Below are 22,596 nucleotides of genomic sequence, written 5' to 3' on the forward strand. Positions count from 1 at the left end.
ACCCCACAGCCACCAGCATAGATCTCGTCTGCATGGGAACAACGCTCTGCAGGAGCCTCCCCCAACTTCCTCTGTCAGCGCCCTCCCTCCCCACCCCATGGTCTGCTGCAGCCACGTTTCACTTGAGATTTCTTAAGTTTACTTTGCTCTCCTTGATGGCAAGAGCTTGAAACATTCCATTTCTGTGTGAAATAGGATTTGCCTTTCTTGACCTCTGGGCAATGCCTACTCAATTTTCAGAATTCAGCTTAAAAACAGCACTTCCTCCAGGAAGCCCTCCTTACTGGAATGTGTCCTCTTCACAGCACACACCTTCACCAGCACAACTGGTGTGGTTCACACACGTGCTTCTGTCTCACCCAGATCATTCGTTCTGGACTTGAGACACATGCGTGTTCATCCTGCACCCTCAGTGTGCTGGCGGCTCGTCCAGCAAGGACATGGAAGGTCAGCCCTCATGCATGTCTGCACCGGCCATCACACCACCCTTTCCACACCCCCAGGGTGAGGTCAGGTGCTTCTCCCGTGGGATCCTGAGAATGGTCACCTGAGAACACATTTACTGCTCCTGACATAGATCTGTTACTGTGTCCTCACCCTCATCAGCCTCGGGCTCACTCTGGGTAGCTTCTCCTTTCCCTCTGGGAATCCCAAGGACATGGTGGGCTTGACTAGAAATCCTTCTGGGATGTGTATGCATGATTTCATGTTTTCAGGTTCATTTCTATAGTGATTACTTGGTCTGTGGACACGATTCAGACAGCAGCTCTCTTAAGAGCCCCAGCTTATTCACAGCAATGCTTTCACAATAGCTGGAACTTGGAAGCAACCTGAGCACCCATCAGCAGAAGAAAATTCTGACATTCACAGTGCTCTTCCTTTTTAGGGCTGAATAACATTCCACTATATGCACATGCTATACCCACTTACCCAGTCATCATCTTTTTTATATAAGGATATACGTATATTATAAGCCTATGACATACAATTGACCTGAAGACCAAAACAGAGAACAGAGGTTAGGCACATCACATCATCCTAAAAACAACTCCTAAAAACTGGAAATCCAGAATAGTCTCAAACTTGCATTCTAATGCTGACAACAGTCTTCACATATATAAAGCTTAAAACAACAGTAATGCCATCTGTCATTTGTTGATGGGCACTCAAGGTTCTAGAGCCCAGGGTCCTGGAGTCTCAGAAGGTCAATGCTAAGTGTTCCTTTCCTCACCCATCCCCCAGAGCTTAACTTCTCTTTGGAGCCTTTTATTCTGAATTTTGTGATGTAACACCTTATTTCTATTAAATAAACCCAAGAATCTCTGTTGTCAGTTTATTCAATATGATGTTCATCATGAACTTAAGATGTTGAATTCAAGGTGTATTTTAAAAAGTTCATATATTTTAATTGGAGGATAATTACTTTACAATATTGTGATGGTTTCTGCCACACGTCAGCATGAATCGGCCATAGGTATACATGTGTCCCCTCCATCCTGAGGCTCCCTCCCATCTTCCTTCCCACCCTATCATATTTTAAACATTTATTATATTAATGAAAACCGTCTAGAACTATCTTTTGCATTTTTCCTAGATGTGAAACTCTTCCTATCCTCAATGTTTATATTTTTATTTGGCTTCTCAAATTCCTCATTTTTCTTTCAAGATTATTTGGATGATCCTTATTTCCTAGAAGAGCATACTTAACTGAGATTCAAGGGCAGATTTTCAGAACACAAACTACATTTTATAGAAACGCTCTACTAGTGACTACTTATTTGTGATCTTGCTATGTAAGTACATTTTTTTACACACCATTCTCTTGGTTTTCCTCAACATCTCTGCATCACTTTTCGTCAAGAAATGTCATTTTCCATGAAATGGGAAGAAGTTCACAGCCAAGAGGATTTACGATATACTCAAGTTACCTTCTTGAAAATTGGTAGAATCAGCAAGGCTGCTAAAACACATTGGTTTTGAGGCCTCAGCTTCCTTGGCTGCCTGACTTGGACACTGTGGCGAGTTCCAGCCTGTGTCGGCAGTAGGGATGACAGCTGCTTCACTTCCCTCACGTCTTCCTGGGCTTTCAGCCGGTTATCCTGCTCTCGGAAACCTTTCCGTTTGTTGTCATAATGTTTTTTTTGTTGTTGTTGTCATAATCGTTTTTCACGATTACATCATTGAAATAATTAGCCTTTTTTCTTTCCTTTTGCAATCTTAATGTTCCTACTGTTCCACTGAAGTCCTTGAAGGCATGTTATCTTACTGGTCTCATCTGTGTATAGTGATGATAAATGGATGTGTTGGGTGAGTTAATGAACATGAGTTTAGATACCAACATAGGACTTGGGATTTTCATGTTTTTTTTTTAAACAGAAATCTAAATAATAAATATCATGCCACTTTAAAATTAGAATGCAGCAATAGCTTAATTGTAAAGTTTCATCTTCAGTCATACATAGACTTCATGTCCAACACGCTTTATAAATGTACACTCTTTATGCACCTGAAGAGGCCTAGTGACAGCTCTCTCCACACCACCTCACAATGATTTGATAGACTGTTTCATTCCTGTAAGAAGTCCAGGCACATAGAGAGTTGACATAGAGCTCTTGTCCGGAAAGAGAGAGAGAAGTGTAAAAGCGTAGAGAGAAGTGTAAAAGCGTAGGAGAGACACGTGAACAAGTAATTATATTAACAGCTGCTTGAACATCAAAAGCCATCAGAAAATGTCCACTGAGATGAAAAGAAATGGCATAAAATTACAAAGAACACAACAGAAAGTTACATATTTTATTTGAAGTCACAGAGTCTCCCTGGAGGTTTGCAAAGCATGGAGCACACAGGGGTACTGGGTGGAGCTTTTAACATCTGTGGGCAATGACCTTCATAACGTTCAACTGGAAACAGCCACCCACATAACAACTGACACAGAAGGATCCTCCTGAATACATTCCTTATCTGGAGAAATGTCTTCGAAGATATACTTCTTATAAAACTTCAGTTTAAAACCGCATGTGACTATGTTCAGTTCAGTTCAGTCACTCAGTCGTGTCTGACTCTGCGACCCCATGGACTGCAGCATGCCAGGCCTCCCTGTCCATCACCAACTCCCAGAGCCTACTCAAACTCAAGTCCATTGAGTCGGTGATGCCATCCAACCATCTCATCCTCTGTCGTCCCCTTCTCCTCCTGCCTTCGATCTTTCCCAGCATTAGGGTCTTTTCAAATGAGCCAGCTGTTCGAATCAGGTGGCCAAAATATTGTAGTTTCAGCTTCAGCATCAGTCCTTCCAATGAATATTCAGGACTGATTTCCTTTAGGATTGACTGGTTGGATCTCCTTGCAGTCCAAGGGACTCTCAAGAGTCTTCTCAAACAGTTCAAAAATATCAATTCTTCGGTGCTCAACTATCTTTATAGTCCATCTCTCACATCCATACACGACTGCTGGAAAAACCATAGCCTCGACTACATGGACCTTCATTGGCAAAGCAATGTCTTTGCTTTTTAATATGCTGTCTAGGTTGGTCACTATGCTATTTTACACTAAATTGTGATAATCCCCAAAGATATACTATGTACAGTATTTACATTGTCTCAAAATACTACATTGTTTCACTTCCAGTCTTTCTAAAAATAGGAAGAAAAAATTAATCTGTGTTTACTTTTTTACAAAACAGCAAAAAAGTAAAAATTCAGAGTATCTTTATTTTCACACTAATATAAAAGAACGATTTTCTGAATGACTCCCACACCTACTATTTTTATCCAGCTTCACTGAAAAAGACCCTGATGCTGGGAAAGATGGAGGGCAAGAGGAGAAGGAGGCAACAGAGGATGAGACAGTGGGATGTCCATCACTGAATGGACATGAGTTTGAGCAAGCTCTGGGAGATGGTGGAGGACAGGGAAGCCTGGCGTGCTGCAGCCCACGGGGCCGCAGAGCCGGACACAACTTAGCGACTGAGCAAATTGAAATTATAATCATGTGAAGACGTGATCATCAATTGCTCAAAAAACAACAGAAGCATGGAGGAAAAAGTGCCTTCAGAACGTGGTGGCTTGTTTCATAATCTTAATCGCCAGCTTTTAAATTTTCCAGAGTGCTCGCATTTCAAAGCTCCACTAGGTGATGCTGTGAGAATGTTGATGGGCAGAGCAAATTCCTTCATAACAAACGGGAAACTTTTATTTTTTATTTTTTGGTAATTTTTGACATTTTATTAATTTTTAAAACCTTGATATTTAAGGTAGCTCAGTCACTATGCAGCTCAAGGTACTTTAACTCCTAGGCTCATGGTCTAAAGCCCAAGAATTGGTTGGCCCTGAAGGTCCCATAAGATGGGGCTCCGACCTGGACAGCACATTAAACCTCCCCATGTTGGGCCCCTTACAACACAAACCAGCATCATGATGTGTAATGTGAGCATATACAGTTCCTGCCAACTTTACCTCAACAAGGCTGGGAAAATTTAAAAATTTTGCCTCTGTTTTGCCTTGTTACCCTTTGGAATACTGGTAAAACATGGTTAGTGGAGTCTATTGTGTGTGATTCTAGGTGTAGAAAAATATGTTATTGTGCTTAAAGATGTAAATTTTTTTTTGCAATATACATTAAAGATGTAAATTTATAAAAATTGCCAAACTGGAGATAGGAATTTAGCTTTCAGGTCATTATATGCACCACCTATAAAAACTTCAAGTGACTGAAATGCATTTTTAATACTGGTTTCCATTCTTTGCTTGTAATGACTGCGATTAGATATCTCTTTAGCACATATTTAAATAATCTTTCTTTGGTTAAATATAAGTTTTATAATAGGAAACTTACTGAAACAGTTTATTATAGTGCTTTGGTCTGGGAAAAAAATCATAAAAGGAATACAGCTGAAGTCTGTAGTGAATGTAAGGACCAAGCAAAATCTCCCATTCTTCCTACAAAATAGTCCCTTGGCAGCCAGGGACTGTGTTCACTGCATCTGGTGCACTTGGGGGGGCCCCGGCCTCTGGGGCCACGGAAGCACAAGGATGCGAGGAGAGGCATGGGGGCCTCGTGTGTTTGTTCCTTTCAGGGCTTGTCCAGGGTGAGCTAGGGGGCCTCAGATCTCAGCGGACACACACTGAGGCCACATGATCAAGTCAGGATGGGTTAAATCATCGGCCGCCCACTCGGATCCTGAGCCGCTTTGGGGGCTCTGCGGTGCAGGAGTGGGTCCCGGGGCCCCTCTGGGGGGCTGTCATCACACTCCTGTCAGCGTAGGCCCCGCACTGTCAGCTCTGCAGCCAGCCCCTCATTCTCCTCGTGGCCCTGGGGCTGGGCCGCTGGATCCTGCTCACGGTGAGGATAACGTGCAGCTGAAACAGCTGTTCGCTTTTCCACAGATCCGTTCACTCATTAATCCACGACGCAAACGTTTCTGACATATGGAGCGCATACGGATGTCCTGGAAGCTCACGGAATTTTTATTCTGGTTCGTGTAGCCGCGAACAGAGCACAAAAATGCAGAAATGGCGGCCAACTGCAGGCGCGCTGACTCCGAGTCTGTGCCTCTGTGAGATCCGCACGCACGTCACTGCTTGAGGAGCGCCGTCCTGAGCAGGACTCGGCGCCGGCAGCCCGCTGGGGCAGAGGAAGGGCAGCGCGTCCCTCTCAAAACGGCTGCTCGCTACGTTTACCTCTAACTGCAGATGAAAAACCAAGGGGCCACTGAAGGCAGCTGTGGCAGGGAGAAGTCATATGGTTTATAACGGATCAGAAAAACAAGGACCGTCATCGCTAACCATGTGGAAGCTAACTCAGGTTGGCCAGGGACCCACTGGCCCCTGATTGCTAAAGGCGACTGGCCTTTGTCCATTTGCTGCCCCACTACTGAATCACACTCCAGACAGGGCTCAAAAAACTTCACAAATAATATGAACTATTAATGTAAATTTGAAATCTCAGATGATAAATAACAATTTATTTTAATAGACTGAACTAGAAATAGCAAGTCCACAGCTTTCCCTTCAAATGTATGGCAAAGGGGTACTTCCCGTTTTAGCACCGATAGCAATAATCCTTTTCCCACCATGAAACAACAAACCTATAAAATACAACTGAAAAAGCAATCTACTAAAATGTGCAAGTGAAGATACATAAAATTTTAAGAATCAAATATATAATTTCAAAGGAACTAAATCCTATTCGTTCCTAAGTATGGTTAAGCAAGGAGTTTTTTATGTGTTTCACTGATAGGCAATATAAAGGCAAGTCAGAATCTAATTCCCTCACACTGGACAAGGAACCATAAAATAAGCTGCTCCGTAATAAGGACATAATTCTTTCCTCTGTGTGGATGATGTCAATCAACATTTTGGATGTGAATTCCCAAAGAGGCTTACCATCTCATTGTTGGCCCTTCCCATCTCACTCTAGGATCTTTGAAGTTGGTAGACGATTTCTCTATGTATTTGGGGGAATTTGGCAAGAAAAGAAAGAAGGTTATTTTCTACACTTAGGGATCTAAGATAGGAACAAATTATGTGATTTGATCACGCAGAAGGTGAGCTTCAGAGTCTCTGCCAGAAGCTGGGTTGTCTGTAGGGATTCAAAGCAGAGACACTGCTGCAGAACAAGACCCTGTCCTGCCCTGTCCTCTCGTTATCTAGCTGTGTGTTTATCCTTCTGTTTTCCTTTCTGTCTCTGAGGGAAAGGATCACATAATAATAAGTTTATCTACTTGCATGTAGACACACGAATCAAATTAAAATAAGAATTCTACTTGCTACACAATGACTTAGAGCACGTTTCATGTAACAAGTGCTAGATTTGAAGACGTTGAGGCTTCATGTGACTTAAGTGTCCATGTGGTCATGACAAATAACATTCTGCATCTTCCAAAGAAAGGGAACCCCCCACCCCCCAAAAATTCACCTCATGTGGGAGCCAGCACAGAACTCTTCTTAGAGGTGTGATGGCGAATTTTATGCATCAGTTTGGCAACAGCATGAGTTCTGTCCATCAGATCATTTCTTCTTGGCAATGCCCTCATCAACTGCAAAACTGTAAAATTATTACTCCTCCGATGGTAAAGATGCTTTTCTCAGCTGCTAATCTCATTTCTTCTTGAGCTTCATTAAGCCTTAAGCATCTAAGGATTTTGACCCATTAGCTCCAGAATGCCACCCTGAAGACCTTGGGAAGCTGTATGCTGGCCTCACCTAGAAGTGCAATCTGAAAATCAACCTGACTACTGATCTTGAATGGACTACAGACCATCTACTTGGTGAGAATTTTCTTTTGTTTTACCTTGTGTCACCTACAGTATGTCATTTTCTACATAAATCACTGAAAAAAGATTTGGTAGAAAAAAAGTGACATATTGCCATTAATAACTTAAGAATACAAAAAGTAGAAAATAAAGAATGGCATTAAGCACGTGTGTGTGTGTTGTGCGCTTACCACTCAAAATGTGGTATCATGCCATTTCTCAATCTAAATTTGACATTTCAGGTCATGCCAACCAAATTATATACACATTTAGTCAGTTTTGTTTGAAAAATGCAAAAAAAAAAAAAAAATTAGTAATGATGACAACAGCAACTAGCCAGGGAGAAGAGCAGACAACGCAGTTTCCATGTTCCCAAAAAGATTAGAAATGGATGGAGGGGTGTCCGTGGGGCCTGTTGAACCCAGACTCCCAGTCACGCAGATGGGGGGCCCCAGGCTGTCCACCCCTGCACAAGTGGTTGCAAGAGGCTGAGACAGAAGCGACACCCCGAGCCCTCACCCGCACCTCACGCTGCCTGGTGGTGCCTCCTCCGATCTTCCATTTCGTGGGCGGCACACACAAGAGACAATGGTCTAACAAAATGGAAACAGGCTCTCTGGGCCAGGCCAGTGGCAGGAGGCAGGGCTCAGGAGACGGGGACCAGGCGGGTTGGCTGAATGTCTGTAACCTCGTGGTGGGAATCACTCTCAAGCAGCCCTTCCGCCAGCAAATCTGTAGGGAGAGGTACTGAGAGATTCTGTGAAGGTGGATGGAGCTAGAGAAGAGATCGTATAGTGCTGACACAGAGACTCCCTAACCAGAGCTCAGTTTGCCCGAAGAGTGCGGTCCCCCAGCTAAAGACTCACCTGACCCCACAAAGCTCCTAATGACGTTGTTAAAGCCTCATTCTTTTTTAAAAATTTATTTTAATTGGAGGCTAATTACTTTACAATTTGTGGTGGTTTTTTGCCATACATTGACATGAATCAGCCACAGGTGTTCATGTGTTCCCCATCCCTAACCCCCCTCCCCTCTCCCTCCCTACCCCATCCCTCAGGGTCATCCCAGTGTACCAGCCTCGAGCACCCTGTCTCATGCATCAGACTTAGTCTGGTGATCCATTTCATATATGATAATATACATGTTTCAGTGCTATTCTCTCAGGTCATCCCATCCTTGACTTCTCCCACAGAGTCCAAAAGTCTGTTCTTTATATCTGTGTCTCTTTTGCTGTCTTGCATATAGGGTTGTCATTACCATCTCTCTAAATTCCATATATATGCGTTAGTATACTGTATTGTTGTTTCTCTTTCTGACTTACTTCATTCTGTATAATAGGCTCCAGTTTCATCCACCTCGTTAAAACTGATTCAAATGCATTCTTTTTAATAGCTGAGTAATATTCCATTCTGTATATATACCACAGCTTTCTTATCCTTTCGTCTGCGGATGGACATCTAGATTGCTTCCATGTCCTGGCTATTATAAACAGTGCTGCGATGAACATTGGGGCACAAAAGAGAACACGTGTCTCTTTTAATTTTGGTTTCCTCCATGTGTTTGCCCAGCAGGGGGATTGCTGGGTCATACGGCAGTTCTATTTGCAGTTTTTTAAGGAATCTCCACACTGTTCTCCAAAGTGGCTATACTAGTTTGCATTCCCACCAACAGTGTAAGAAGGTTCCCTTTTCTCCACACTCTCTCCAGCATTTATCGTTTGTAGACTTTTTGATAGCAGCCATTCTGCCCGGCATGAGATGGTACCTCATTATGGTTTTGATTTGCATTTCTCTGATAATGAGTGATGTTGAGCACCTCTTCATGTGTTTGTTAGCCATCTGTATATCTTCTTTGGAGAAAGTATCATTCTTTTAAAAAATTTATTTATTTTTAATTGAGGGATGATTGCTTTACAATCTTGTTTTGGTTTCTGCCATACAGCAACATGAATCAGCCATAGTTATACATACGTCCCCTCCGTCCTGAATCTCCCTCCCACCTCCCACCCCCTCCCACCCTTCTGGGTCATCTCAGAGCACTGAGTTGAGCCCCCTGTGTCATACAGTGAATTCCCCCTGGCTATCTGTTTTACATATGGTAACACGTACGTTTCAATGCCACTCTCTCCATTCGTCCCACCCTCTCCTTCCCCATGTTCACAAGTCTGTTCCCTACATCTGTGTCTCCACTGCTGCCCTCCAAATAGGTTCATCAGTACCATCTTTCTAGATTCCATATCTGTGTAAACATATGACATGAAGTCTCATTCTTAAGCATAAACCAAGCGCTGAGGGTAACCAGACAGCTATGACACAAAAGAGGACGCTGAGTAACAGAAATACAGAACTAAAACCAGAACTCCAGGGAAATATGGCGACACCAAGAACTAGAGCTAACGTCGCCAGAGGAAGGAGGGAAGGTACTGCACCTGTGAGACAGGAGCCAACAGCTGGAGATGAGCAATTGGGGACCATGGGGACCCAGGAGTCAGCCACGTGGTGGCTCTAAAGGAAGCATCACCAGGGCCCTGGGAGGCAATGGCGAGGACTAGCTCTGCGGGCTGAACAGAAGAGTAAAGAAAAAGAAGATATGGGGTATATTTGAAGTCTATGGGAGTTGTGAACAAAACAGAGTAGGGGTAAAATAAGATTAAAAATACATAGTCATACTGGAGACGTAAACATGAGCAGGAAGGCGGCGTGAGTGTTCATTCCAAGCTTATGAGAGGCAAGGATTTGTCAAGTGCACAAAAAGGGAAACCCTCCTGTACATGGCAAACCCTGGCTTATTCTTTCCTACCACTTTCTGGCCACAGGCTATCTGCTGCAGCAAACACAGTCCGGCTCAGAATGGCTGTTTCTCATGACAGCAGACACTGGCCTTGCAAAACAGAGGTCTCCGGTAGCTTTCAGGTGGAAATCAGGAAAAGTAACTAAAACACAGAGTGTATTCATGTGCAAATGTATTCATACGCTGAACTTGAATTTCATTTCAAAGATTAGCTTATATATTAGAGGATTTTTTCCCCTAAAACTCAAGCTGTGTTATGCTTTTGGATTTCAAAACTGATGATACTGATTGTGCATTCTGAATTTGGTTGACAATTCTGTGGATGATTGATATGGCCCTTTTGAAAGCATCTTAGCTCTGCAGCCCTAAGCAAAGTAGTCATTTGGTTGGAATAGGCAATTATGAAGCCACATGGGAAGGGCACATTCTAAAAGACAAGTTTAAATGATGATTTTCCATGACTACTTTTTTGGCATCTGATTTTATAATGGTCAAAGGCCTCAAAAAAATCTTTCCATTTCTTTGTCTCATTTGCCGTCTCTTCGATAAATCTGCAATGCCCTCCTAATGCTATTGTAAAATAAAATTATAAGATGCTTTAAAGCAACTGAATTTCCCCAAACTTTCTTAATGAGCTAATAAAATAAGAACAACGGGTCCAGATATCCCTAATGTTTCTATGGAAAAGGTTACACCATTCTCATTCAAGGTTAATGATGAGGCTGTGGGTCATTTAATAAGTGCTAAATTGGCCTGTGATGTTTTAAATTGTCCATAAATAATGACTAGACAAATGGACTGTAAGCCAAAAATTATTTATGATCGACCTCGGTGATCAATCTTGCAAACGTTTGTATAAATGACTCATCATATTACTCAAAGTCAGGGAAAGATTTAATCACTTACACAATGACAGCATAAAATGACTAAAAGAAGTTAGAATTAAGTGTGAGGGAGAGATAAACTGAATAAAGTTTGAACACGTACTTCATTCACCAATAAATATAGTGATTGGTAAATATGATATGATTCCCATAGAATCATTTGCAAAAAACATTTATATGCATTGTCTTTTGAAAAAATTTTGTGTTACTATAAGATAGGCAGTAAAGATTGTGCCCATTTTTTTCAGGTGGGCATCTCACACTCAGAAAGGTTATATATGCTGCTAAGTAATGAAACTGCAGTTCAACTCTAGACTGCATGCCTCCAAAATCATTTGGTCCAGTGTTATATTCTATGGTCTCTCACCTCACACAGACACATGGCCTGAATATTCATACATAGTTATTAGGAATTTTTTTTTCATGTACAGTATTTTATGATTCAATTTATGCAAAATACTCAGTATAGGCAAATTTACAGAAGCAAGGTAGATAAGAGGCTAGAGAGAGGGAAAAATGGGTATGACTGCTTAATGGTGATGGAATTTCCTTTTTTTGTGTGGTTGTTTTGTTTCTTTTTCAATTAAAAAATTTATTTAATTTTTAATTAAAGGATAATTGCTTTACAGAGTTTTGTTGTTTTCTGTCAAACCTCAACATGAACCGGCCATAAGTAAACATGTGTTCCCTCCCTCTTGAACCTCCCTCCCATCTCCCTCCCCATCTCTACGTTGCTACAGAGACCCTGTTTGAGTTCCCTGAGACATACGGCAAATTCCCACTGGCTATTTTACACATGGTAAGTTTCCATTTACTCTCTCCATACATCTCACCCTCTCCTCCCCTCTGCCTGTGTCCATGAGTCTGCTCTCTATGTCTGTTTCTCTGTTACTTCCCTGCAAATAAATTCTCTGTACCATCTTTCTAGATTCCACATATATGCATTAGTATACAATATTTATCTCTTTGTGACTTCCTGTCCAGTTTTCCCAGCACCACTTATTGAAGAGGTTATCTTTATCCCATTGTATATTCTTGCCTACTTCATAAAAAATAAGGTACCCATAGGTACGTGGGTTTATTTCTGGGCTTTCTATCTCCTTCCATTGGCCTATATTTCTGTTTTTGTGCCAGTACCATACTGTCTTGATGACTGTAGCTTTGTAGCATAATCCGAAGTCAGGAAGGTTGATTCCTCCAGCACCCTTCTTTCTCAAGACAGATTTGGCTATTCAGGATCTTTTGTGTTTCCATATGAATTGTGAAATTTTTTGTTCTAGTTCTGAATTTTGTTCTACTTTTACATTGAATCTGTAGATTGCATTTGGTAGTATAGTCATTTTCACAATATTGATTCTTCCTACCCAGGAACATGGGATATCTCTCCATCTGTATATGTCATCTTTGATTTCTTTCATCAGTGTCTTATAATTTTCTGTATACAGTTCTTTTGTCTCCTCAGGTATGTTTATTCCTAGATATTTTATTCTTTTTGTTGCAATGGTGAATTGGATTGATTCCTTAATTTCTTTTCTGATTTTTCACTGTTAGTATATAGGAATGTACGTGATTTCTGTGTATTGATTTTGTATCCTGCAACTTTGCTAAATTCACTGATTCGCTCTAGTAACTTTCTGATAATATCTTTAGGGTTTTCTACATATAGTATTGTGTCATCTGCAAACAGTGAGAGCTTTACTTCTTTTCCAATCTGGATTCTTTTTATTTCTTTTTCTTCTCTGATTGTTGTAGCTAGGACTTCCAAAACCATGTTGAATAAGAGTGGTGAGAGTGGACACCCTTGTTTTGTTCCTGATATTAGGGGGAATGCTTGTAGTTTTTCACCACTGAGAATAATGTTTGCTGTAGGCTTATCATATATGGCCTTTACTATGTTGAGGTAGGTTCCTTCTATGCCCATTTTTTGAAGAGTTTTAATCATAAATGGGTACTGAATTTTGTCAAAGACTTCTTCTGCATCTACTGAGATTATCATATGGTTTTTACCTTTCAGTTTGTTAATATGGTGTATCACATTGATCGACTTGCATGTATTTACATATATCTTGCATCCCTGGAATAAACCCAACTTGATCATGGTGTATGAGCTTTTTAATGTGTTGTTGAATGCTGTGTGCTGGAATTTTGTTGAGGATTTTTGCATCTATGCTCAACAGTGATACTTGTCTCTACTTTTCTTTTTTTGTGTTGTCTTTGTGTGGTTTTGGTATCAGGGTGATGGTGGCCTCGTAGAATGAGTTTGGAAGTATTCCTTCCTCTGAAATTTTTTGAAAGAGTTTTATAAGGAAAGGCATTAGCTCTTCTCTAAATGTTTGATTGAATTCACCTGTAAAGCCATCTGGTCCTGGGCTTATGTTTTTTGAGAAATTTTTGATCACAGTTTCGATTTCAGTGCTTGTAATTGGGTAGTTCATAATTGCTATTTCTTCCTGGTTCAGTCTTGGAAGATTGAACTTTTCTATGAATCTATCCATTTCTTCCAGGTTATCCATTTTATTGCCATATATAGTTGTTCATAATAGTCTCTTATAATTCTTTGTATTTCTGCATTGTCTGTTGTAACTTCTCCTTTTTTAAAAAAAACCTCTCCTTTTTCACTTCTGATTTTGCTGATTTGCATCTTCTCTCTTTTTTTCTTGATGAGTCTGGCTAAAGGTTTGTCAATTTTGTTTATCTTCTCAAAGAGCCAGCTTTTAGCTTTGTTAATCTTTACTATTGTTTCTTTCATTTCTTTTTCATTTATTTATACTCTGATCTTTATGATTTCTTTCCTTCCACTAATTTATTTTCTTGGTTCTTCTTTTTCCAGTTGTTTTAGGTGGTAAAGTTAGGTTGTATATTTGATATTGCTGTTATTTCTTGAGGTAGGATTGTTGCTATAAACTTCCCTCTTAGAGCTGCTTTTGCTGCATCCCATAGGTTTTGAGTTGTAGTGTTGCGACTGTCATTTGTTTCTAGGAATTTTTTGATTTCCCTTTTGATTTCTTCAGTAAGCTGTTCATTATTTAGAAATGTACTGTTTAATCTCCATGTGTTTGTGATTTTTAGATTTTTTTACTGTAACAGATATCTAGTCTCATAGCATTGTGGTCAGAAAAGATGCTTGATACAATTTCAATTTTCTTAAATTTACTGAGGTTTAATATGTGACCCAAGATGTGGTCTATCTTGGAGAATGTTCCATGTGCACTTGAGAAGAAGGTGTATTCTGCATTTAAATGGAATGTCCTGAAGATATCAATGAGATCCATCTCATCTAAAGTATCATTTAAGACTTGTGTTTCCTTATTAATTTTCTGTTTTGATGATCTGTCCTTCAGTGTAAGAGGGTGTTAAAGTCTCCTACTATTATTGTGTTGCTGTCAATGTTTCCTTTGTGTCTGTTAGTGTTTGTCTTATGTATTGAGGTGCTCCTATGTTGGGTGACTAGATATTTACAATTGTTGTCTTCCTCCTGGATTGATCCCTTGATCATTATGTAGTGTCCTTCCTTATCTCTTGTAATATTCTTTATTTTAAGGTCTATTTTGTCTAATATGAGAATTGCTACTCCAACTTTCTTTGGATTTCCATTTGCATGGAATATATTTTTCCATCCTCTCATTTTCAGTCTATATGTGTCTTTAGTGGGTTTCTGAAGTGGGTTTCTTGTAGACAGCATATATGTGGGTCTTGTTTTTGTATCCATTCAGCCAATCTGTGTCTTTTGGTTGGAGCATTTAATCCATCTACATTTAAAGCAATTATTGATATATATGTTCCTATAGCCATTTTCTTAATTATTTGGGGTTTGTTTTTGTAGATATCTTTTCTTCTCTTGTATTTCCTGATTATAAAAATCCCTTTAACTCTTGTTGTATAGCTGGTTTGGTGGTACTGAAGTCTCTTAACTTTTACTTGTCTGAAAGACTTGATTTCTCCATCAGTTTTGAATGAGATCCTTGCCAGGTAGAGTAATCTTCATTGTAGATTTTTCCCTTTCAGTACTTTAAATATATCCTGCAATTAATTCCCTTCTGGCCTGCAGAGTTTCTGCTGAAAGATCAGATGTTAAACTGTATGGGATTTCCCTTGCATGTCACTTGTTGCTTTTCCCTTGCTGCTTTTAATATTCTTTCTTTGTGGTTAATCTTTGCTAGTTTGATTTGCATGTGTCTTGATGTGTTTCTCCTTTGGTTTATCCTGTATGGGACTCTTTGCACCTCTTGGACTTGATTGAGTATTTCTTTTTCCATATTGGGGAAGTTTCCAACTATAATCTCTTCAAAAAATTTTTCATGTTCTTTCTTTTTCTCTTCTTATTCTGGGACCCCTTTAATTCAAATGTTGGTGCATTTAATACTGTCCCAGAGGTCTCTGAGACTGTCCTTAGTACATTTCATTCTTTTTACTTTATTCTGCTCTTCAGAAGTTATTTCCACCATTTTATCTTCCAGCTCACTGATTCATTCTTCTGCTTCAGATATTCTGCTATTGATTCCTTCTAGAGCATTTTTAATTTCAGTAATTGTGTGTGTTTGTCTCTGTAAGTTTATTCTTTAATTCCTCTAGGTCTTTGTTAATTGATTCTTGCATTTTCTCCATGCTACTTTCAGGGTTTTTGATCATCTCTACTATCATAATTCTGAATACTTTTTCAGGTAGTTTGCCTGTTTCCTCTTCGTTTATTTGGATGTGTGTGTTTCTAGTTTGTTCCTTTGTTTGTGCAGTATTTCATTGACTTTTTTTTTTTTTTTTTTTAAACTTATCGTGTTTGAGGTCTCCCTTTCCCTGGCTTCAAGGTTGAATTCTTTCTTCCTTTTGGTTTCTGCCCTCCTAAGATTGGTGCAGTGGTTTGTGTAAGCTTCATGTAGGGGGAGAGTGCTGAGTGTTTTTTTCTTCCTGAGATGGGCAGGGCTGAGTGAGGTGGTAATCCTCTCTATCAATGATTGGGTTCGTATTTTTGTCTTGTTGGTTGTTTGGATGAGGCGGTTGGCACAGGGTATTACTGGCAGTTGGGTGATGCAGGGTCTTGTATTCAAGTGGTTTCCTTTGTGGGAGTCCTCACTGCTTGATACTCCTGAGTTAGGAGTTCTCTGGTAGTTTGTACTTGGAGTCAGCACTCCCACTCCAAAGGCTTAGGACTTGATCTCTGGCCAGAAATGGAGATTCCACAGGTGGTTTGTTATGGCATTAAATGGGATTAAAATGAATATCCAAGAATGAGAAACAAAAGATAAACCCCAGACAAATGACTGTTATAAAATCAGGCAAATAATGATGAAAATAAAGGAATATTCACACGTACATATATGCCCATAAGTAAAATCAAAACAGTCCAACAAAAATAAAGTACAATAGATTGACCCAGCGCACAAAGGAAACAAAAAATGATCCACCAGTTAAGAACAAAACTAACTAAAGCACAAACTGGAAAACAAAAGTAAGGTGCCAACTGGTGAAGAAAGCAATAAAAACAAAACTAAAATATATGGTGAGAGAAAGAAAGAAAGAAAATAAAGAAAGAGAAGAAATGCAAAGTTAAATAGAGGTAGATAAAGAAGACATATATATATAAAAGATTAAGCAAGGGGAAAAGAACAGTAGGAAAGCAAGCAAAGTAACAAATATAGAAAAAGTAATAATAGGTTTGAAAAATTAAAAAATTAAAAATTAGAAAAAAAAAGAAGGAAAGGAAAAAGGAAAACTCCATAGAACTGCAAAAGTCCAACGTAGAGGCAGAGGTTTGTAACAGTGATAAAAAGTGTGATTGGAAAAAAAGCTCAAAAGCTTAATTAGATTTCACAGTGCTAATAAAATTGACAACTACAACAGAAAAGGAACAAAAAAAGAAAAAATCCAAAAGGAACTACACAACAAGTCAGAACATAGGAATAATAAATGTTTTTCTTGAGTCACTCCTGTCAGAGTCCTTTCCCTTGCGGGGAGTCACAGTCTACCTCACCTCCCTAGGATACCCTCCAACACTATGTTGGTCTCTGGACCTGCTGTGGGGACAGTTCAGACTCTAATCTGGTCCTGCTCCCATGTGTTCTTGCTTCCAATGTCCACAGCTATCAGAACTAGTGTGTATTCTTTTGTGGGAGCTCTCAATGTCCTTTTATATACTCCATAGACACAGAATCTGCCTAGCTGATTGTGTGGATTTAATCTGTGGCTTATACAGCTGGTGGGAAGGTTTTGGGTCTTCTTCCTAAGCCACACTGCCCCTGGGTTTCAATTGTGGTTTTATTTCCACCTCTGCATGTGGGGCATCCACTGGGGTTTGTTTCTGAGGCTGCCCTGGAGGACTCGGGTTTGCCCCTGTGAGGGCCAGGTGTGGAGCTGGTGCAGCTGCTTGGGGTGCAGGGGTTCTGGCAGCATCAGGTCCTCAGGGGAGTTGGCGGCTAGGGCAGCAGGAAATGCAGTGCTCTAGAAGGGTATGGCAACCAGTATTGGCCAATATGGTCCAGTATTCTCTCCTGGAGAACCCCACTGACAGACAAGCCTTGCAGGCCACAGTCCACAGGGTCACAAACGGATGGACACAGTGGAAGCAACCCTATGTGCACAGATACAAGACTTTTTTACCCTGTGGCAGCTCTGCCCCAGTGAGGGTTCAGCGTGAAGGAGACGCAGCTACTTAGGTCGCGGGGACCCTGATGGTGTCAAGTGTGCAAGGACACGGACTGCCTCTGTCACAGGAGTTATAGCTCTCCCAGAGTCTTTTTTTTCAGCCCCTGGTAGCTGGTGATCAGAAAGCCTGTTTGGCCAGTCTTTTCCGTAGCTCCGCCCATTCAGGCGCTTAGAGGGCTCCCTTGCCTGGGGTCCTTCTCTGTAGTTCAGCATGCCAGGCACATAGAGGGGCTTCTCCGGCTGGGGTCCTCCTCTGCAGATCAGCGTGTCAGTCACTAAAGGGGCACCTGGTGGGGTCCTGCTCTGCAGTTCAGTCAGTCAGGTGTTTGATGGGCCGGCCTCTCTATTGTTCAGCTGCTGATGCTGTCATGTCTGGGGAGAGAGGCTATGGTGCTGGCTTCACCCACTATGTGTGACTCAGCAGTATTGCCTTGCTTCCATGGCTGCCTGCCTTTCCTCCACCGGCATTTCCCACCACAATCTCCTCCCTCACTTCCCCTCGATCCCTCTCTGCACAGTCAACAGCGGCCCTCGCCCTGGCATTGCTCCACAATCCCTAAGCTCCAGCTCCCAGCCACTGCACCTTCCAGGGGACCTGCGTCCCTGTCCAGGGTATGCATGGCTGCGGCAAGGACTGTCTTATTCTCATCCCATTGAGGCTTCCCCAGATCAGCTATTTCACTCTCAGCCTTAAATATTTCTCCTCTGACTCAGATAATTGCCCTGATGTGGGGATTGGACTCCTGTTTCAGTTTCCCCACCTGCCGAGGGCAGGTCCAGTCCTGCTAACAGTCCTGTTTTCCCCCTAGTTCCTTCATCCTACCGAGTTTTGCGTGGGTTTGTATTCTTTTCTGGTGGTCAGGTACTCCTGTCAGTTGGTGTTCTGCAAGCACTTCTGTGTCTGAAGGTGTATTCCTGATGCATCCGTGGAGAGAGATGTACATCCATGTACTCCATGTACTGCACCATCTTGTTCCTCCATTAGGAATATTTTATGGCTCAGTGAGTGCACATATACATATGAAATGTGATATTTTCTTTGGGGGGAGTTTTATTATCAGTATTATACAACATGCTTATATTTCAATTTTAAATTCAAATTTCATTTAAAATAATTCACGATCAATTTGACAAGAAAATAGCATGATTATCATTACATTGGTAAGTTTTGTCTTATGCATTTTTCTGAAAACAAAACAAAACAAAACAAAACAGAAAAGGCAGTCATGAGGGAGATGACCGACAAATAAGCCCCAAGCACACAGGCTGCAGAGGCAGTGGTTGTTACAGAGACAGGATGCAGCCTGCAGCAGGAGAACGGGAGTTATGGGCGGTGGAGCTGGAGGGTGGGGGTGGTTTGAGGAGATCAGGGACAGCGGTGGAAGCTTCTGGAAAGCCCCCAGGCAGCATCCAGTGGTCCTGACCCCCACCTCTAGGGGCAGGAGGATGATGGAGTGGGTGGGAGCTTTGCGGCTGTGAGGAAGGACTCTCTCAGAAGATGGAGATGGATGAGCAGGAAATGCCGTGTGTGTGCATGTGCACACGTGTATGCATGCATGTATGTGTGCACGCATGTATGCGCACATGTGTGTGCGTGTATGTGTATGTGTGTGTGCGCGCGCATGCATGTGTGCAAGAAGCAGATCTGTTTGTGCACAGTTGTAAATCGGCGTTAGAAACACCCTATCTTACAGGACCGAGGGCTGCCAGGACCAACACCCATGAAACAGCTGAAGTAACATTGAGCGCACATCAGGTATGATGCCCAGCTTAGCAGCTTAGTATTTATTCTCCTTTTAAAAAAAATCACCTCCTCCTACTCCAGCCAGTCCTTAACTGCAGATGTTTCCCAAGTATCATCATCCACCGTCTCCATACACATTTAAAAAATTGATCGACTGATTTTTATAGCACTTTGAAGTTTATATAAAATATTGAGGAGAGAGTAACAGAGTTCCCACATACCGCCTCCATCTCCCCTCAGTCACCTCTCCTGTGAACATCTTGCAAGACGGTGTTACGTTTGTTATAATTTATTGGTAATGACTGATACATTATTAACTACACTGTGTTTACTCTTGTGTTTATACATCCTATGTGTCTGGACAAATGTATTTAATATAATGACAGGACGGTCATTCATCATTACTACAGCACATAGGATGGTTTTGCAGCCCTGAAAACCTCTGGGACTCCTCCTCCTCACCTCACCTGCCCTCTCACAGAGGGACCCTGGCCACCACTGATCTCTGTGCTGTGTCTACAGTTTTGATTTTCCAGAAGGTCGTATGGCTGGGATCACACAGTGTTTAGTTTTTGTACACTGGGCAGGATGCACTGAGGCTTCTCTGGGTCTTTTCACCTGACCGCTCTTCTACTTTAGCCCATTGTATGAATGGGCTTTGTTTATCTGTTCACTTACTAAAGGACAAGTGGTTTACTTCCAAGTTTGGGCAATTATGAATAAAGCTCTGTAAACACCCTTCTGCAAGTTTTTGTGTAGACATAAGTTCTCAACTTCTTTGGGTAAATACCAAAGAGCATGATTGCTGAATGGTCTGGTCAGAGCACACTTAGTTTTGTAAGACGCCCCCATGCTGACGTCCACAGTGATGGGAGCACTCTCCATCTGCACCAGCGAGGAACGCGTGCTCCCGCTGCTCCACTTCCTCATCTGCATTCACTGCCATCAGGCCTGGGCGCCAGCCATCCTGACAGGTGTGTTGTTTAAATCACACCCCGTGTTTCACTCCCCCAGTGTCACCAGCCTACACACACTGACAACGTCTGCATGTCTTGGGCAGGCAGGTCCTTCCAGCCACATCTGGGCTATCCATGGCCCTCAAGGACCTTACGTTGAAGATTTCCTAACCTTACCTTGTTTGTTTACCTGGTTCTGATCCTGACGACTCCCTGTCCCATAGGACATGGCTGTTCAGAGGGCATTTTCACAGAAGTCTCCCTCCCGGCACCTTCCCTCCTCCCCGCGTTGGTTTGATCACCAGCAAGTCACACATTCACATCAGAGAATATCACGCAGTGTGAACAGGCCATGGATTTGCAACCACCAGAACTGCATCCAGGGCTGGCTCAGCATTTTCCAGCTCTGTGACCTTAGTCAGGAAACTGGAGTTCTTACCTTCCTCAGGTGTGAATTCACTAGTCTAGCAATTCAGTGCTACTTTGAAGGAGCAATTAAGATAATGCAGAATATATTAATCTCCAAATTATCTAAATGAAAATAATGCAGAATATTTTAATTAGAGAATACCCTGGTGGTCTGGTGGTTAAAAATCCGCCTTCCAACATGCAGGGGATGTGGGTTTGATCCCTGGTCAGGGAACTAAGTCCCACGTGCTGCTGGGCAACTCGGCTGGTACACTGCAACTAGAGCGCCCACACCACCATGGAAGATCCTGCACGACCCAGCAAAGACCCCTGCCGGCACTGAAAGCCTGCTGATTCACTCTAAGCAGCTTCCTCTACTGCCACTACCCCTCCTGTCGTCCTGGGATCACCTCCCACTGATTGTCCTGCTGGCCTGTCGTCTGGCCAAAGCCTCTCACTTCTTCCTCCCCTCATCTCGGAACTTTTCAGGAGCATCCTTCTCCAGAACAAGTCAAAGGCTTTATGTGAAACTAAAGTCAAGTCCACATGTTGTAAAACACAAACAAAGACCTCGTGTGTGAGGAAGCCTCAGCGGCTGGAGGAGCCTGTGTCCACTCTGCTGTGCAAACCCCACACCCAGCACTTCAGACCTGTGACTCTGTCTAGTGAAGCCATGCATGCATGCTGGCTGCACCCATCCCTCGAGGACCTGCCCAGAGGCCAGCTGAGGTTTGTCTGAGAACACTTAGCATTTCCAGGGCACAGCTCAGTGCTGTCGGCCCTGTCACAGGCTGTTGGTCAGATCTCCAGAACACACTCATCTCCCGTCTCCAGCACCTGAGGGTCTGCACCCTTGGACCAACATCCTGGATTTCCATCTCCCTATCCCACCCCCACGACCACCACTCTGCTCTCTGCTCCTCTGAGTCTGATCATTTTAAATTGACTGTGGTGATTACTTCATAATGTATTCATATATCAAAGCATCAATTGTATACTTTAAACATATCCAATTTTTATTTGTCGATTATACCTCAACTAAGGAGGAGAACAGCCAATCGTCTGTTCAGATTTCCTATCCCTGCTTCCCCGGCTCCCCTGTCCCTTTGTCTCCTAAGCACTGTTTGCTTGCTTTCCCCCAATGTGCTGGGGCCCTGGAAAAGGGAGAGAACATAGCTTCTGTCCCTGACTGACTGATGACCTGACCCACACTGACTGTGACCATGTGATGTAGCGGTGACATCAGATGCTCCATGTTTCAGTGGAGAGACGGTTTAGAAGCCGTCTTCTACGTCCAGAGCCCTGTAACACGTGATTCTGAATTCTAGATTCTAGATACTGTTGGTTACAGTTTGGCTACCATAAACGCTGAACAGAATAGGCACCGAGACATAACAGGGAACGTGGGACAAGGGAATGTGTGTTCGAGAATCTTGGATTTTCACGTTTCTCTGTTTTCCATGGACTGTCTGTACAAATCTCAGCTGGTTCCCAGCTGTTCTGAGAGCTTTAGAATCTCCAGCTGAGGGGCGCTTGATCTGAACACCAGCAGGCACACCAGGCCCTTCGCTTATTTCTCCTGGAGCTCCTGGGGGGACCGACCCCCAGCCCAGGCACCCTCCCCTCCCTCCTGACACTGCTTCGGTTACTCGGCTACTCAAGACCAACCCCCAGTCAGAGACAGCAAAGTGGATCTTTAAAAATATTTGAGTAGCTGGCTGATCTAGGCCTGTTATGGCCTGATTTGAATAAATTTGGTTTATTGTCTAGAGAACCTGTTTCATGTGATTCTTCCTAAACTAGAGGAGAGGACTAAGCAAAATGACTTGTGGTCTTTTCCTATTTTCTTCTTTTTTATGAAGTAAAATTTAATATTTTAAGAAGCCTGCCTTGAAATATTCATATAAAGTAATGCAAATTTCCATA

Source organism: Cervus canadensis, chromosome 31 (assembly GCF_019320065.1).
Source record: "Cervus canadensis isolate Bull #8, Minnesota chromosome 31, ASM1932006v1, whole genome shotgun sequence".
NCBI lineage: Eukaryota > Metazoa > Chordata > Mammalia > Artiodactyla > Cervidae > Cervus > Cervus canadensis.